At 46.5% G+C, this 17,660-nt stretch overlaps 1 protein-coding gene across 1 annotated transcript in view; it reads left to right on the top strand.

Moving 5' to 3' along the window:
- Positions 1-702: 702 nt before the first annotated feature.
- LOC146007665 (uncharacterized) overlaps positions 703-17,660 on the top strand; it is a 77,087-nt gene continuing 60,129 nt past the window's right edge. Inside the window, exon 1 of the mRNA XM_083146170.1 lies at positions 703-787. The gene's annotated coding sequence lies outside the window, so the exon portion shown is untranslated. The remainder of the gene's footprint in view (positions 788-17,660) is intronic.

Here is a 17,660-nt window from a genome sequence, read left to right as displayed (position 1 = left end):
TCTCCTGCTCACTTTCTCCTCACATCCCCCCATCCATGGCACACCTGACCACCTCCCCACCCCACACATATACCCCTCTCCTGCTCACTTTCTCCTCACATCCCCCCATCCATGGCACACCTGACCACCTCCCAACCCCACACATATACCCATCTCCTGCTCACTTTCTCCTCACATCCCCCCATCCATGGCACACCTGACCACCTCCCCACCACACACATGTACCCCTCTCCTGCTCCCTTTCTCCTCACATCCCCCCATCCATGGCACACCTGACCACCTCCCCACCACACACATGTACCCCTCTCCTGCTCCCTTTCTCCTCACATCCCCCCATCCATGGCACCCCTGACCACCTCCCCACCACACACATGTACCCCTCTCCTGCTCACTCTCCTCACATCCCCTTATCCATGGCACCCCTGACCACCTCCCCACCACACACATGTACCCCTCTCCTGCTCACTTTCTCCTCACATCCCCCCATCCATGGCACCCCTGACCACCTCCCCACCACACACATGTACCCCTCTCCTGCTCACTCTCCTCACATCCCCCCATCCATGGCACCCCTGACCACCTCTCTACCCATGTACCCCTCTCCTGCTCACTCTCCTCACATCCCCCTTTTCCAAAGGCACTGAGGTTATAGCCTGTGGTTGGAGTATTGTAGATGTACATTCTTCATTGCTGTCTCCTCTCCCAGGGCATGAACCAAGCATGAGCGAGACCTGGCTGCTGACGTCTGACATCGGCCGGTCCCCCACAGTCACCTGCATGATACCTGGTTAGTGCTCTCTTCTGCAGCTGCTTTCTAATACCTCTCTCTCTCTCTCTCTCTCCCTGACACCCTCTCCTCTCACCCCTTCTCTATCTTCCCACTATCACTGACACCTTCTGTCTTTCTCACCCCCTTCTCTCTCCCCCTCTCTCAGTGCTTCTCTCTATTGATGACACCCTCTCTCTATATATTGTACCCTTTCTCTCTCCCCCCTCTCTATCCCGGACACCATCTCTTTCTTACTGCCTCTCTCTATCCCCGACACCATATCTCTCCCCCCCTTTCTCTTTCCTCTCTCTCTCTCTCTATCCCTGGCATCTTTTTTTATCTTTCCTCTCTCTATCCCTGACACCCTCTCTCAGTCCTTTCTGTCTTTTCTCTCTCACCTCCTACTCTCATCCCTTTTTCATCCCCTCGCTATCCCCATATCCCTTCTCACTCTCACCCCCCCCCCCCCTCTATCCCTGAGACCCTCTCTCTAGTCCCTTTCTCTCTCTCAATTCCCCCATTTCTCTATCCATGACACCCTCTCTTTCTCACCCCCTTCTCTCTCTTACCCCTCTATATGTTGCACCTTCTCTCTCACCCACTCTCTATCTATGACACCTCTCACTCCTCTCTCACTCGCTGACATTATCCCACCCCCTTTCTTTCCTCTCACAGCCCCTCTCTCTATACATAAAATCATCTGTCACCCCCTTTTTCTCATGCCCTCTCTCTGACACCCTTTATTTCCCCATTTCTCACTACCCTCTCTCTCTCAGACCCTGTCTATGACACACTCTCTCTCTTTCACCCCATCTATTGCTCATCTCCCGCAACTCTCTCTATCCTGGGCACTCTCTCTCACCCTATCCTTGACACTTTCTCCCTCTTTCTGTCATTCTCTCACTTTTCCTTACATCAACTTTCTGTCTCTATCTCTCACACAACCTGACACTCTCATTCTCCTCCTGGCATTTCCTAAATTTACCTGCCCCCCCCCCCCCCCCCCTGACATTCTCTCACACACATAAACTTTCTCTTTTTCTCTGCTCTCTCTTTGTCCCTTTCTCTCATTCTAAAAGGATGGGACCTGCGGGAAACCCAGTCACTGGCAGATGTGCTAGCACACTGCGGGACAGCTGTATTAAGCTTCAAAAAATTATAAAAACACAATGAGATAAAGTACCAGCCAATCAGCTCACTGTCATTTTTCAACTATAAGCATGTTAACCTGTAGCAGAGCAGTTAGGAGCTGATTGGCTGGTACTTTTCATTTTATCACTTTTTTGAAGGCTAGTACATCTGGCCCTGAATGTCATGGAGAGGCTGTTTGTTGGCAGCGGTGGCCTCAAACCCCCCAAGGTGCCCTATTTAAAAAAGAAAATTAAGAACTTTAAAATATATATACTTTAAAGTTGTAGTTCCCACCAGCGCCGGATTCAAGTATGTCAAATGTATAATATGTCACATATACTCTATGTGTATAATGATGTATGTGTCAGTATTATGCTCTGCTCTGTAATGTCAGTACTGTATGTAGCCCTCCTGTGTTATGTAAATGTGTAGCCCTGCTATGTGATGTCATGCTGTGTAATGTAGATGTGATGTCAGGGAGTAGCCCTTCTGTGTAATGTAGCTGAGAAATCAGTGTGTAGCCAGTACTGTGCTTTGTACTTTAGTTTTTACCTGCCACTGCAGGACACACCCCTGAGTGACAATAGACACGCCCATATGTGGAGATAGACACACCCCTTAGGTAGATTGTGCTACACCCCCTCAAGAGTGAATTTCTTAGAATTAGAATTTCTTTACGGTCAGAACAGTCAAACTCTGGAACTCTCTTCCCAGAGAGGTGGTAACGGCTGGCTCATTAAATGCGTTCAAGGCAAAGTTGGACAAACATTTACTGGAGAAAAACATCCATGGGTACAAATAAGAAATATAATTTGTCTGTAAAATACCAGAACCTACCAAATCAGCAATGGATATCTATACCAGGTTGAACTAGATGGACGCAAGTCTTTTTTCAGCCTTACCTACTATGTAACTAAGAGTGCTCCGCGCAATGCCTTTACGGTGCAATCTATAATATCTCTGACACTACTTTTCAAAAGTAGGCAAGTATGGTTTGAGGTCACATGTTTAAAAAAGGGGCAGACTAGATGGGCCAAGTGGTTCTTATCTGCCGTCAAATTCTATGTTTCTATGTTTCTATAAGGTCCACATGCAACAACATGCACTAGGTCGACACTGACAAAAGATCGACAGTAAAAACACATGTTTTTCAAATTTTTTGGACTTTTTATTTATACTTTCATACCATCCACATGGACTACAATTGAGAATAATAAAGTGCCTGCAAAGCATTCCATGTGAGGTTACGTGTTACACTAATTGGGGGTCCATGTCGACAGATGTTGATAATGGGGCATTTAGAGGGTGTGTAATGGATTGAGTCTCCTCTAGGATTGTCATCCTATACTGTGGGTATTTCTTTGCACACAAATGCCCATATGCTATAAATATTCACGTAAATTGGCTGAAATATGCATTATTTTATATCTAAAGGTACAGTATATTTATTTTTATGTCAACCTTATGCATGTCAAGATCTGGTGGGAGATGTTGCTCCCACCAGAAGAGAATGTTGCATATTAGCGGCATACATATGTCCACTGCATTAGCTGCAATTGGCAGCAGGAACAGGGGCACGGTAGCCCCAAAAACGGGTTCTGCACATGCACAGTACCGCGGACCATACTGCACATGTGCCGGACCCGGGAACCTGATTAAGCCCCCGGGGCAAAGGCAGCCCATGGAGGCTTGGGCCAGCGCATGGGCAGTATGTATGAAGGTACTGTGCATGCACCATGGACCTGCGGCCAGGGACCGCGGCGGCCGGGGAGCACAGCAGCGGAGGGGGGCACATTGATGCAGCCCCCCTCCTCCAAAACAGTAAGAGCCACCACTGCTGGTAGGTAATTTGGCTCCTAACTAAATTAACCCTAGAATGTCTGTATGTGCGTGTATATGTGGTAGGGAATATAGATTGTAAATTCCACTGGGGCAGGGACTGATGTGAATGATCAAATATTCTCTGTAAAGCGCTGCGGAATATGTGTGCGCTATATAAAAAACTGATACTAAATAAATAAATCCCATTTTCTAAAGGTTGGAATATGCCTTTTTTTAAATGATAGCTGTGGATGTGCTTTTCTCCCCCGAGTAGTCAGTCACACATAGGATGATTTGGATGATTTTGCATTTTTTTTAAAAGTAATCTGTCTAGTTTAGTTTTAATCACTCCGTGTGTACACCCCGTAGCGATGGCAATGCACGGTGCCGCGCATCGCCTTCACTGGCTCAGTTCTTTAGGCAAAAACTTGATTGCCTAGCCAGGGCTGGATTAAAGGGGGGAGGGGGGTTGGGGCTCAGGGTTTCAATACCACTGGGCCCCGATATATATCTAGGGCCCTCCTGTAGTCAGCATGTATTATGATTTCACGTCCCAAGGACTTCAATGACTATAGGCCGGTTGCGCTTACATCTCAGCTGATGAAGTCCCTGGAGAGGTTTGTCCTAGGCTATCTTCGACCCCTGGTGAGAACTTCTATGGACCCATTGCAGTTTGCTTATCAGACAGGAATTGGTGTGGATGACGCTGTCATATATTTAATGCAGAGATCCCTACCTCATCTGGAGAGGGCTGGGGCCACCGTGAGAATAATGTTCTTTGACTTCTCCAGTGCTTTAACACCATCCAGCCCATGCTTCTGGGGGAAAAACTCTGGGGTGGATCATCATCTAATCACCTGGATCCTGGATTACCTTACTAACCGCCCACAGTATGTGAGGACCAGCGAGTGCCATTCTGATACTATTATTTGTAGTACAGGGGCACCTCAGGGAACGGTTTTGGCACCATTTCTCTTTACCCTCTATACTGCAGATTTCACATATAATTCATCAACCTGTCATCTACAAAAGTTCTCTGATGACTCTGCTATTGTGGGCCTTATTGTAGATGATGAAGATAGGGAGTACAGAGAACTTGTGCAGAACTTTGCTACTTGGTGTCAGGGGAACCATCTTCAACTCAATACAAGGAAGACTAGGGAGTTGGTAGTTGATTTCAGGAAACGTCAGAACTCCCCCCAACTCCTGTGAGTATTCAGGGAATGGATATTGAGATCGTAAGAATTTACAAGTATCTGGGTTTTCATCTGAACAATAAATTGGACTGGACTGATAATTCTGCTGCTTTGTATAGGAAAGGGCAGAGTAGACTTTATCTGTTGAGGAGACTGAGGTCCTTTGGAGTGCAGGGAGCGCTCCTGAAGACCTTCTTTGACTGTGTAGTGGCATCAGCCATATTCTACGGAGTGGTCTGCTGGGGCAGCAGTGTTTCAACAGCCGACAATGGCCCTTATTCTGATCGGTGCGTACTTTCCCGAATTCTTACGTAGCGGTCCGCACGCCACGCTGTGCGGACATCATCCGTAGAAACGCCCCCCGAGCCTCCGCATTCGGACGGACTCACTCTTTAAGAAGAGGGCGTGTGTACGGACGACATACAAACCTTGCGTGTGCGGTGCACACGAACAGATTCTGCACGGTCTTACAGCGTAAGCACGGTCTTACCGCGTCAGAACGTACGGGAACCTGGCCGTACGCACCGATGCAGTGTATTTACGCTCAAATCAACACTATTCTCATAAGACCCAAATCTGTTCCATGACCCGCTTATGCAATTAGGCAACCTCATTAAAAAGGGATTGTTTCTAATGGTCATCTATTATTTATCTAATTGATAATGAAACACTTGACTACCACTTTAGATTAACCCTTTCATCATGCTAAGTGCACAATGTTTTTTCTTGCCAATACTGTTTCTAATGGTAAAAATAAAAATGGGCCCACACACACACACTGGCTTACACTACTGAATATGTGAATGATAAAAATCTCCTGCCTTAACACTCACCAATCTACTAGAAAGCTACATCCAATACAACATGCCACATTTTGCCATACATATGCATGTCACTGCTTAATAGCTAAACTGCATGATAGATAGATAGATACATAGATGGATGGATGGATGGATGGATACATGGATGGATACATGAATGGATGGATAGATACATGGATGGATGGATACCACATTTAAAGGCTAGCCTAGTCCCTCTACCCCTTACTTCCTGAATCATTGTCACATTGCCAGATAGGTGAAACTGCTGCACTAATCCGCTTCCTTACACCAAACAATTTCTAAAGTCAATCCATCCTACAAAATAGCTTTGCAAAATACATGGCAACAACACGGGCCAACTGGCTAGAGGGGGGCCCAGGGGAAATGCCCACTTGTCACTCCATTATAAATCACGCCTGACCATACTCCATTGATGTTTTATTTGTGCTTGTATAGAAAGGCCCTCCATAAATAAACACTCATCACCTACGTGAGCCTCCAGATTAAACGTTTTTTGCTTGGGCCTATAACCCCTAAGTGTGTCTGTTGTAACCCACTTTTGTTTATTAATTAATAATAGAGTAAAACACACTAGATTCACCAGTGGAAGCTAACAAATAGTACTAACACCAATTATTAATGATGCCTTATGTTTACCTACCAATTCCTTCTTCCTCCACCACCTCACATGCCTCCTCCTCGTCCAATCCCTCCGAGGCCACCTCCTCCTCGGCCCCTTCTTCAATGGCCTCCTCAAGGCCCACTTCTTGCGCGGCCTCCTCCTCCGCCACTTCTTCTGTGGCCTCCTCCTCCGCCACTTCTTCTGTGGCCTCCTCCTCCGCCACTTCTACTGTGGCCTCCTCCTCCGCCACTTCTTCAGGGGCCTCCTCCTCCGCCACTTCTTCAGGGGCCTCCTCCTCCTGGCCCTGCTCACGGGCCCGTCTTGCACGGTCACGTGCTGTAAGGAAAATCAAAATGCAGAGTGTTAAATAAGGCACATGATTTGTTCATTCATCATGCATCCAAAAAAATGACATATTAGACCCACACACACTAACCCACATTAGTCAAACATGAAGTACCACACAGATAGTGTATGCCATGTTTAACTCATGATCAACCAGGTTACCTTATTGGCAAAAAAAAGGTCATGGAAGCATTAATGTACAATTGGCCATTTAATGTGTAAACACTTACATCGTGCTATGCTGGCCCTTATTTCCTGGAGCTTTTCTGGCTGCCGGCGCCTCAGATCAGACCATCGCCGCTCCAGCTGGGCGATGGTCTTGCGCACCTGGGTGCGCGCGAATATGCGCCTGCGGGCAGCGGCATACGCCTGGCGCTTCTGGCGGTTGGTTACGAAGGGCCCTGCACGCCCCAGCCTGGTCTCCATAATGGACACCAGTGCCCTGAGCACCGCGGGCGAGAAGGGTGCTGCTCTCCCATAGGCCGCCATCTTAGCAATGGCACAATTCAAGCAATCATGTCCTGTAATTGGTTGTTCAGAGTGATATTTGGTATTAACTTTATTGTTCATTTTGTCTTTAACAGCGTGTATGCGCCACAACAGACGGCTAACCCGTCTGTTGCATCGCCAAACCACATTTGCTGTACCTTTGCATAGTTGAGCAGACCATGCCATTACTTTGTATATCCTAAACAGACAGGGTGAAAGAAGTTTGCAACCCATTATATATAATCTATTACATTCACCAAACATGGGTGAAAACAACAGGTGAAATAGTCTGCATCACTAGCAATTTACACCTAACTCTACAAGGTACTAAACAGCTTTTTTATAGTGAAAGCTATACAGCAGAAACATAGCAAATAGTGCAAGACCTTTTCCCAATATTAGGCCATGGTGCCATGTGTACACTTACCTTCTACTGGCCCACACTAGAGATGTGGAATGAAATGTACCTAGCATCAAGCCAGTATTTGGACACCTTTCACATGTGATTTGGATGCAAGCACTGATTACTATTGCCTGAGTGGTGGACTGGATTTACATATGGAATGGTTAGTGTCATTTGTAGTACATACCAAACAAGTGCACAGTACAAATGGACATTCACATATACATTTCATGTCTGACCACAGTTTTAGTTGGTCATTGGTGTACAAATCTGCAATTAGCTACTAAATCAGACTTACTAAGTTTGCCAGGTTTTTTTTTTTCTGGTAGGGGCGTGGCCTATGTGCCGCACGGTCTACGCTGCCGTACGGAACGCGGCCGTACGGAACGCAGGGTGTCGCTGATGTACGCCAATTACAGAAATAGGATATAAAGGTGTGCTAGAAAACTGCAATGTTGTTGCAAACATGGCTGGCTCACAATCTGACCAGGAGTGCCAGGATCTTTTGGAACGCATGGACTCCATCACCTCCTATGTGCCCCTCAGCACAGACCAGCCAGGGGCAGATGAGCAGGCTGCTGGGCCATCCACATCAGCCCAAGCAGCAGCTGGCCCATCTTCTGGCTCAGCAGAATCATTGGGAACACAACAGGTGGCTTCCCAACAGAGTAGCCTGGCCAGCACTTCAAGTACAGCGACAGGTGGCCGTGGGCGTGGCCGAAATAGGCCAACGGAGGAACCAAGCAGCAGAAACATGGCATTCGAAGCGCAGGAGCTTGACATCCTGGTGCCCCGCGCACGGGATTGGATCGAGTGTCCACAGGACAGGTTGACACACACAAGGAGATGGAAGATTTGGGAGGACATAACTGCGGAGATTAATGCGGTGGCTCCACAAGTTCTTGATACGGAGCACGTTAAGAAGAGGCAAGTTCATGTGTAGAAGACCAGTAATGTTTAAAATAGATGTTAGATGGAGTTGGGAAATGGCCGGTCACGTTGCTTGGAGCCACAGACATGTTTGCCATGTCATGTAATCGATAGTTATTGTTGGGTGAGTGTGAATGTATCCTCTAAGGGTTGTTTTTATATTTTCAATGATTGTAAGTTGTGTGTAATGAAGCACATGTTGTAATCTGTTGCAGATTGCAATGGTTGCTACAGCAAACATGAGGAGTGACATGTAGTAATATGTAAACTTTGATTGCAGGTGGCATGACTTCAAAACCAACCTCAAGAAGAAATTGACCAAGCGGTGGGAACACAGCCACACCTCTGGGGCTGGCCCCATGCCAGGAAAACTGAAGCTCACCCCCCTGGAGGAGATGGCAGAGTGCTTCATTGCAGTAGAGGAGGTCCGGGGGGTGAGCACCATGGATAGCGAGTCCCCAGCGGAAGTCTTTGCTTCTTTTGTTGAAGGTAATTATTTGCCATGGCATAAGTAGTTGCTCCTAATTTTCTTGGAATGTGTTGTAATTGTAATTTTCTCTTTCAGCAGCATCCCCACCGCTTGGTCAAGAATCTCTTGAGGAGGTGGCGGAGTCTGTGCCACCTGCCACCAGTGCCAGGCACGTGCAGCAGCAGCCACCGGCCGAGCCCGAATACGACAGGTGAGGGCAGGTGCTTGGCCACATTCAGCAGCAGGGAGACTTGGCATCAGAGCGGATGCGTAGGACCGAGGAGGTCATGCAGGGTTTGGTCAGCACTAAGCAGACAATAGCTGGAAGCCTGCAGGCTATGGCTGAGGCCCATCAGGCCATGGCTGCAAGCCTGCAGGTGCTGGCAGATCAAGCCCTGCGGCAAAATGACCTCCTCCTCCACCATAATGAGCTTATGGTGGAGCTTGTTTCCAGCAATAGGGTCCTAATGTCATCCGTTTCTGGTGCATTCCCACCAGCAGCACTCCCTGCTGGCAGAGGGGGAACACCATCCCCCCCCCCTCACCAGCATCTGCTCCACCTGGGCCACCATCCGACCGTGGCCGTGGCCGAAGAGCTGCTGCACGTGGCAAGGAGCCTACCAGGGCCAAACGTGCCCGCAAATGAACTTGTGTCCGCATTAATCTCCACCCTTATGTCTTCCCAAATCTTTCATTGAGCTGTGTGTGTCAGCTTCCTGTGTCCAATCCCGTGCAGAGGGTACCCACATTTGCCCTCGTTTCGAATGTCATGTTTGGTTCCCCTGTTGGCCTCTTTCGGCTAGCATTACTGTCTGCTGTACTTGAAGTGTTGGTGCTATACTTTTGTTGTGAAGCCACCTGATGTTTTCCTAATGATTCTGCTGTGGTTCTGTATGTCACAAATTCATTGATTTTTTTATATATTATTTTTGTACAGTCCTGGCATGGTACCTTTTATTTTGATACGGTTTCCATTTTTTTTTTTTTATTGTAATAAATGAATATTTGTATCCCCAAATGTGTGCTTTAATTGTTACATGTAGAAGTGACATGTCTATTTGTATTAGTGATAGTAAGTTCTGTCCATTGGTTGCAGTGTAAAAGTGTGTGAAAACTGCAGCATATATGTGTGTGTTTAGTAATGGTCCATTTAAGCTGCAATGGTTCCAATTGAAGCAGTGACAAGCGTGTAATTAATGAGTAATGAGTGGATTGTATTGTGTTCAGCTGACATTGGTTGTACTGATTAGGTGTTCCGATTGCCTAGCGCATGAACGAGTGGTGTCCGCAAAGCAATACTTGCTTATGGACACCGCATATTTCTTGCCTTTTTGTTCGCGTGCATTCGGTGTGCTGTCCGAATGCACGCCTACCAGAATGAGTGCACTCCCCCGTGTCCGCCCAGTTTAGCCCACTTTGAAAGTACGCCCCTGTGTCGTTCCGAATGACGCCCATAATACGCCCATATTTCCCGATTGATTGCGGTGCACATTTCTGTACGGTATTACTGAGTACAAGTACGGAGACCTTGCGTGGCACATGCGCATAGCGTTCCCCACGCATGCGCAGACGGCTAAAAAACGGCATCCGAAAGTATTCGGAAATGTACGCATCGACCAGAATAAGGCCCAATAAGAGACTTAACAGGCTGGTAAGGAAGGCCAGTTCTGTCCTAGGAATGCCTTTGGATTCTGTAGAGGTTGTGGGTGAGAGGAGAATGATCAGCAAGATAACATCATTATTGGATAATGCTTCACACCCTCTCAAAAATATTTTGACGGATCTGTGTAGCACTTTCAGTGATAGGTTGCTTCACCCTCGATGCTCAACGGAGAGGTACCGCAGGTCTTTTCTACCTGCTGCAATCAGAATGTACAACTGTCATGGTCTGTAGAGACCTACATGTTCTTAGATTCTAGATTTATATTGTTTGGCATCTTATTTGCTATTTTCACCCTTATCTGTACTTGAACCTTGCTGTAACAATTGTAAATTTCTCCATTGTGAGAAGAATAAAGGAATTCTATCTATCTATCTATTCAGTATGTATCATGAGACTTTACATAGGAGGCTGAAAGGCTTGTGCTGAGCTCTGGTTGGTGGAGCTAATCACATGCTTCTCATGCCCATGGAGGACATATGCCGGCTGTGTCTCAGCAGCACGACCATACATTACCCCCAGGAACTTCATTTTTACCCCTGTTCCCTGACCACTGATTTAATGAATATTGTGTACTATGGTTTTATGGATGGTCTGATGTAGGATTTCCCCATCTTAAGGTGCGTACACACGGGGGGGGGGGGGGGCGATTTTGTGTAATATCGCAGGAAATATGGTCGCTGAGCGACCATATTGCCCGCGATGGGAGTGTGCCCCGGCGATATATTGCCGGGTGCCCGCTCACGTTTTTACCCCTGTAGTGATCGCTGGTCACAGGAACATGCTTCTGCGACCAGCTGATTTCCACTGCCGGGCTCCCCCTGGCTGTTTATTTTAAATCAGCGACCACAGTGGCGGATTCAGGGGGGGGGGCACCGTGCACGTGCCCCCCCCCCTGTCATTCCATTTTGTAGCTGAGGACCGGGGCTTTCCAACGAGTCCAGCCCTGTGTCTCTAGCCCCCCGGGAACCAGAGATATCGCCTGGCAAAGCTGTAACATTTTTTTCCCCATAGGATAATATGGGACCCGTCAATTCCGACCTCCACCCAGTTCCGATGGCTGCCAGTTCCCCCCGTGACATCACAGCAGCTTGTGGTTGATATCATTCAATTCCAAATCGCTGGGCCTTCAATATGATAGGCTGGTCCATATCGGTCAATCGGTTCCAGAGATATTGCGTGTAAACCAATTTTTTTTATTTTTGAAATGTAATTTCATGGCTGTTCATGTTCTTTGAGGGCAGATTACTCTGGAACCAAACGTTCCAGTTTCACTGGACCAAAATCATTCAAAGCCCACTCAAAAGTTCTTCAATATGATACTTGTCTCATGTAAATGGGTCAGTTGGTTCCGAAGATATAGCCGGTTAAATGAGATAACCGGTTAAAGGGGGGGAGGGGTGGTTTTCTTTCCCCCTCACACCAGAAAATGCAGGGACTAGGCTGGTGTAAAAGGGGCCAACCTGGGAATGCATTTTCTGATGTGAAAGGGGTATTATTTCAAATAGCCGGGACCTGCAGTGCTCTGAATACAGCCAGGCTCTGCCACTGTCAGTGGCTATCAGTTCTGCCGGGCGGCGGCTGTCCCCCATTTACTGTGAGCATGTATTCCCCCTTGGCAATGAGCATGTAATCCCACATGGCAACGAGCATGGAACCTCTGGCAATGAGCATGGAACCCTTGGCAATGAGCATATAGATAAGCAGCACTTGGCTCAATCCGTGTGGCATTATTTGAATTTTGGCACAATCCATGTGGCATTATGTGAATTTTGGCTCAATCCGTGTGGCATTATTTGAATTTTGGCACAATCCATCTGGCATTGTGTGAATTTTGGCTCAATCGGTGTGGCATTATTTGAATTTTGGCACAATCCATGTGGCATTGTGTGAATTTTGGCTCAGACCATTTGGCATTATGTGAATTTTGTCTCAATCCGTGTGGCATTATTTGAATTTTGGCACAATCCATGTGGCATTATGTGAATTTTGGCTCAATCCGTGTGGCATTATTTGAATTTTGGCACAATCCATCTGGCATTGTGTGAATTTTGGCTCAATCCGTGTGGCATTATTTGAATTTTGGCACAATCCTTGTGGCATTGTGTGAATTTTGGCTCAATCCATTTGGCATTATGTGAATTTTGGCTCAATCCATGTGGCATTATTTGAATTTTGGCTCAATCCATGTGGCATTATGTGAATTTTGGCTCATTCCATTTGACATCATGTGTAAGGGGCAAGTATAATGGGAAACAAAGAAAACACAGGGGTACACTGCGCTAAATATCAACAATTCTCAAGAAATAACAATGTAGTGCTAATTGGATGAAAGAAATGTGAAATATTTATTAAAAAACCATAATAAGTCAAAGATCCCAAAAAAGGGGGGATGGGGGGGGGGGCATTTAAAAAGAAGAGGAATAAATGGTGTAGTCCAGTTCATACGGTAGCGTATTCAGTAGAAGCCATACATCGATGTATGGCTTCTACTGAATACGCTACCGTAAGAACTGGACTACACCATTTATTCCTCTTCTTTTTAAATACCCCCTCCCCCCTTTTTTGGGGAAGAAAGGGATCTTTGACTTTTTATGTTTTTTTAATAAATATTTCACATTTATTTCATCCAATTGGCACTACATTGTTATTTCTTTAGAATTGTTGATATTTAGTGCAGTGTACCCCTGTATTTTCTTTGTATCCTAACGGGGGCTGACTACCCCCTTTTCCACACTGCAGCTTGGCAGAGCACCTCTTATCCATTCCTTCCCCTACACCAGTGGTTAACTTGTTACCCACTACCCTCCCAACGCAAGTATAATGGGGTCTAGTATTTTGTTGTATAATGTGTAGAAGTTCTATATGGTGTTGTACACTACACTCAAGGACACGCCCCCTGTAGAGTGACCACACACCCTTTTCCGGAGCGCGCCTTCGGCGCGCGCACAACTACGTCCTTCACTTTTGTCACCATTGTGGGCCTGCGTACTTTAAATGCCAGGGCCTATTTTTAATCCCATTCCCACCCTCTCTCTGCCGCTCTCTTAGCATGTACACTGGCACCACTAACACCGCCCCTCCCCCACCTAAACCCTCTTTTATCATGGTGCCCCCCCTGTCATTTTATCCTGGATCTGCCCCTGAGCGACCATCTCTGGTCGCTGATGATCAGGAGACACAGAGCAATATATTGCTAGCAATATATTGCTGAGCAATATATCTCCCCCGTGTGTACGGGGCTTAAAGGCTGGGCTTAGGACAAAGATGCAATGCTGATGATAAAATCAGCCATCAGACAGTTCTTGTACTTCTAAATAAAATGATTTGGTCTTGGTTGTATTTTACAATCTCTTGGAGGCAACAAGTATGTTACTGATTACTGATAACTGATTGCAGCTGTGATACTGTCTGGAGGTAGGTCTGGGATTTATCCCGTGGCTCTTCAGATTATCTTTATCTTTAATAAGCTATCCTTCACCAAAATTATTTCTACAGATTTCTCTTTCCATTTTAGCAGGCATGGTCACAGCCGAGTTAGACTAGGAAATCTGACATGTCATTTCCTGTGGGTTCACTGCTGATAAATTAACCCCTTCCCGACATTTGACGTACATTTACGTCATGGCCGGGATGTACTTCCCGACACATGGCATAAATGTACGTCATGCCATTTAACTGTCTCCTTGACCCGTAAATCAAATCGACGCTTGTTTCGTTGTCCAGCTTTGGATGCAGCAGCTTCAGCTATTCTGTAGGCCTCATTTAGTTCCTGTTTCAGCTGCTGTACATATTTTAAATGGGGCCTTTCTTTAGGGTCAGCAGTGTCTACTCCAAAACAGATGTCGATTGGTAATCTAGCCTCTCTTCCGAACATTAGGCGATATGGTGAGTATCCTGTGGACTCGTTTTTCGTACAGTTGTAAGCATGCACCAACTGGCTGATGTGCCTACTCCAATGTGCCTTTTTATTAGTGTCCAGAGTGCCCATCATGCCCAAAAGTGTCCGATTGAACCTTTCTGGCTGGGGATCTCCTTGAGGGTGGAAAGGAGTAGTTCTTGATTTCTTTATCCCGCACACAATACACAGTTCTTTTATGAGCTTGCTCTCAAAGTCCCGACCCTGATCTGAATGAATGCGGGCAGGCAATCCATAATGGACAAAGAACTTCTCCTATAGGATTTTGGCCACCGTCACAGCCCTCTGGTCTTTTGTTGGGTAGGCTTGAGCATAACGAGTGTAATGGTCTGTCACAACAAGAATGTTACAAATGTTGCTCTCATCTGGTTCCACTGACAGAAAATCAATGCAAGGGGCCATTGCTGGAGATGTTCTTTAACGGTGCTGCCTTCTCTGGGAGTGCTTTACGGAGTATGCATTTCCCACAAGATTTACAATAAGCTTCAATGTCTTTCTCCATTTTCGGCCAATAAAATCTATCTGAAATTAAAGTCATGGTTTTCTCTATTCCCAGGTGGCCGTGGTTATCATGCAAAGCACGGAGGACCATGGGACGGTGCTTCTCGGGTAATACAAGCTGGCTCCTCTCTCTCCCATCTTTGTGACTGGTTTGTCGAAACAGTATCCCCTGCTTTACCACCAAGGACTCCCTCTGTCGGTTCAGCAAGACAGCTTCCTCCGTTTTTAAACTCTCCTGGAGGAGTCTTTGTCTGTGTTTTACAGACCACCTAACTGCTGCTATAGAAGAGTCATTCTGCTGATCTTCTCTGACTTGGCATGGACTCAGCTTTTGAAGATCACTGAGCTCCAATTGACTCAACCAGCAATATTGTCTTGGTAGTGCATCTATTGTGGCACCTAAGGCTGTTAGGCACTCTTTGACTGGGGGCACCACAACTCGCCCCTCGTGGCACATCCCCTTCACATCTGGAGCAGGCACCTCTATCCATTCATCTTCTTGAGACTCCACAAACCTGCCCGGTAATCTTAACAAAGCATCTGCATCTACATTGCTTTTTCCTGGTCTGTACTTTATGGTGAAATTGTAAAGGGCCAGGGCCGCCAACCATCTGTGCCCCGTTGCATCTAGCTTTGCTGTGGTTTGCACATAGGTAAGAGGATTGTTGTCTGTGTGCACTTCAAATGGTACTCCATATAAATAGTCATGAAGTTTGTCAACAATTGCCCACTTAAGGGCCAGGAACTCCAACTTGTGCACTGGGTAGTTTCGTTCACTGGGTGAGAGGCCTCGACTGATGTAGTAGACTGGTCTCAGCTTTCCTTCTTTCACTTGGTATAGCACTCCTCCAAGTCCCTCGAAGGAAGCATCTACATGAAGAATATATGGCAACTCTGGATCAGCATATGCCAGAACGGGTGCTTGAATCAGGCAGTTTTTCAAACCCTCAAATGCTTGTTCACACGATTCATTCCACCTTTCACCAAAGGTATCATTTACCCGGAACAATGTTTTTTCTTTCTGGTGAGAGCCTCTTGGAGCTGGGTAACCCCGAGTTAGATCTGTAAGAGGTTTGACAAGTTTACTGTAGTTGGGGACAAACCGTTTGAAGAAGTTACCAAACCCCAAGAATGACCTTAAGTCCTTCAGTTTTGTTGGTCGAGGCCACTCTATCACTGCTTCTATCTTTGCCGGATCTGTAGAAATTCCATTCCTGTCCACAATATGTCCCACATACTTGACTTTGGCTTGGCAGAAACTACACTTGTCAAGAGATAACTTCAACCCCTTCTTCATTAAGCGATCCAGCACCTTGAGGAGTCTTTCATTGTGCTCTTCTAATGTTCGGCCAAATACTATCAAATCGTCCAAGTAGACCAGCACTTCTCTGAAGTTCATGTCACCCACAACTTCATCCATGTATCTTTGGAAAGTGGCTGGGGCTCCTTTTATTCCTTGTGGCATTCTTTTAAACTGAAAGAATCCAACTGGACAGATGAAAGCGGTTTTGTCAGCATCCTTCCGACTCATCAATATCTGATAGTATCCACTGCGTAGGTCCAGCACAGAAAACCACTTGCTTCCCTGAAGACAGTCAAGGGCTTCATCTATCTTAGGGACTGTGTACTGGTCCGGAATAGTGCGCTTGTTTAAAGTCCGATAATCCACGCACATTCGTATTTTCCCATTCTTCTTTCTAGCTACTACAATAGGGGATGCATAGGGGCTCTCTGATTTCTCAATTACATCATTCTCGAGCATCTCTCTTAAATGTTCTCGAACATCATCCAAGTCAGCAGGTGCTAGGCGTCTTGACCGTTCTCGGAAAGGCCTGTCATCTGTCAGCCTGATGTGGTGTTCTACCCCTTTGGCTTGGCCCAAATCCCAGTCCCCTGAGGAGAAGGCAGCCTCTCTTTGCAGCATCTGCTCAACAAGCCATTGTTTGTCTTCTTGACCAGCATCACTTCCAGCAAAGCAGTGATCAAAACTTTGCATGTGTAATTTGGTATCTTTTGAAGAACTCTTTCCCTCTTCCTTCTTCTTATAAGCATCCAAACACATAGGGTGAATTTTAAGAGTTTTACCATAATTTGCCCCTCCTGCCTCTTTGCACCATTTGGCCAGTATCTCAAACAAGTGGGAGTTTGTTCCAATAATCACTGGGACATCTCGAGGTTCTCCTTCACTATTAGGGCAAACAAGTGCAACCACCTCTACCTCCTCTTCTATTCCAGCTATTTCTTTTGGGAACTTCAATGGTACAGTGATGTATCCGAGGTAGGGATAACTCTTGTCACTCAAGCCCCAGATAGTCAGTCCACATAATGGCTTGATGGGGAAGTCAGACAGATTCTTTCGGTACCAGTTCTCAAACACAATGGACACTTGAGAACCACTATCTAGCAAAGCGTAGGCGTAGGGCCTAGCAATCCTTCAGGAAAATGGCTCCATCCTGGGTTAGAGTTCCCCACAGTGTTAATGTTCACTTTCTTTAGAGGGCCAGTGTGGGGTATCCTGGTCCTCCCCCTCAGTTTTCCGCCGGCTTCCCATTCCTTGGGCATGGTGAAGGAGACCTCCTCTTTC

The sequence above is a fragment of the Crinia signifera genome, chromosome 6, assembly GCF_055691185.1.
Source record: "Crinia signifera chromosome 6, ASM5569118v1, whole genome shotgun sequence".
Lineage (NCBI taxonomy): Eukaryota > Metazoa > Chordata > Amphibia > Anura > Myobatrachidae > Crinia > Crinia signifera.
This window is presented reverse-complemented; position numbering and strand designations above follow the sequence as displayed.